Below are 1,538 nucleotides of genomic sequence, written 5' to 3'. Positions count from 1 at the left end.
TAAAGAACCGCAGCGACCCGCCTCCTCGGGAACTCACTCGGGTAGGATAGCAGGGTGCTGACTGTGATAGGTTCGCTACCACATCACTTAAACAGCTTTGAAATACTGTAGGTTATCCTAGCAGGCGGATATTAATCTGTGAATTGATCACTGGCTGCAGTAACGAGTTGCGTTCGTTAACATCATAAGTTACTTCTTGCCCTTTGATCGGTTCAGGCTAAAAAGAGGATCAGATTCCGAATGAAGGCTCTTCGTTTCACACTTTTAATCGGGATTGTAAACATACAAGAAATACCGTATTTACCATTGCAAAAAGTTGCGATGTCTAGAGCACTGCATATAAATAATATATATTAAATAAGCATATAAAACAGAGTGCAGAATTTAAGAGGAAGTCATCTTTTTTTCACAATGTTAAAAAAACATGAGAATAGTTATGTTTTTTATCGTTAGTAACTAATTGATTCGAGTATCCCATCCAGCTGTTAATTGAAATAAGTATCGACTTCACAATGACTGGGGACCTTGTTCCACACTCCCAGAACCTTCTGAACAGACCTGTAATATTTAGCAGGTTGTGTTTTGGAGTGTCGTTTAGGTGGTAGAAGATGTACTTCTGTGAAAAAATAATAAGGTTTATCATATATAAGCTCTTCGGAATGCATCTCTGCACAACGTCTATGGGAAAAAAAAGTCCGGTTTGTAGATTTTAACATCTCTGATACATGCTTGATGTGTATAGCCTATTTTTAATTTCATTTCAAAGGCGAATAAGGAATAAGAAAATCCAACGACTCTTATCGAATTCATATTTCGTGCACAATTGTACGTTTTCTCTTCTTAGGAACTGAGTCATACAAATAAAGGTAACAAGCCAATTGCTTAAAGGCACCAATTTTTGTCTCAGTAAAACCTGCAGGAGAAATCTTGCGTATTGCACTGAAGTTAAAATAGAAACAATTCACGTTTTAGAAGAATGGTTGCATACTTCTATCTAAAAGAGGTCTATGTTGAACATAAGGATGTTTTTCCTCCTTGAATGCATTGTACTGTATATAATTTCCACCATCCCGGCCCCCACGACGATCGCAAAAGACAAAGTGCTGTTTGTTCATCAGCGCTTCCCAGATGCAAGTCTATATGCGGGGCTGCCATTGTCTTCGGTGGGAAGGAAGGGCTTTGTGTTAAGAATAAATGTCAGCGGGTGTTGTGGGATTTGAGTTCTGAAAATAATATAAAAAAGAAGAGAGGGCTTGAAAGAAGAGGCTGAGAGGATGGATGGGGAAATGCCGGTTGAATAACACTTGTTGCTCGCAGAGGATGCACTGCAGCTGGTGTCTGCTCTCCGCGGGCCACGCGTGGGAAAAGCATCCCAGTGAGGCCAGTTCCCAGGAATTCCTCTTTCAGGTTCAGTTCCGCGACAGGAGCGTAATTCTCCCGATTAAGCCTGTTCCCGGCGGTTCCAAAGTCAAGTACGGTGCTACAGAATGGACTGTAAACCCACTCGCATTGTGCCAGTGCAGTGTAGGGCTGCAGAA

This window comes from Lepisosteus platostomus, chromosome 17 (assembly GCF_059453375.1).
Source record: "Lepisosteus platostomus isolate fLepPlt1 chromosome 17, fLepPlt1.hap1, whole genome shotgun sequence".
In the NCBI taxonomy this organism is placed as follows: Eukaryota; Metazoa; Chordata; class Actinopteri; order Semionotiformes; family Lepisosteidae; genus Lepisosteus; species Lepisosteus platostomus.
Note: the sequence above shows the minus strand (reverse complement) of the source record.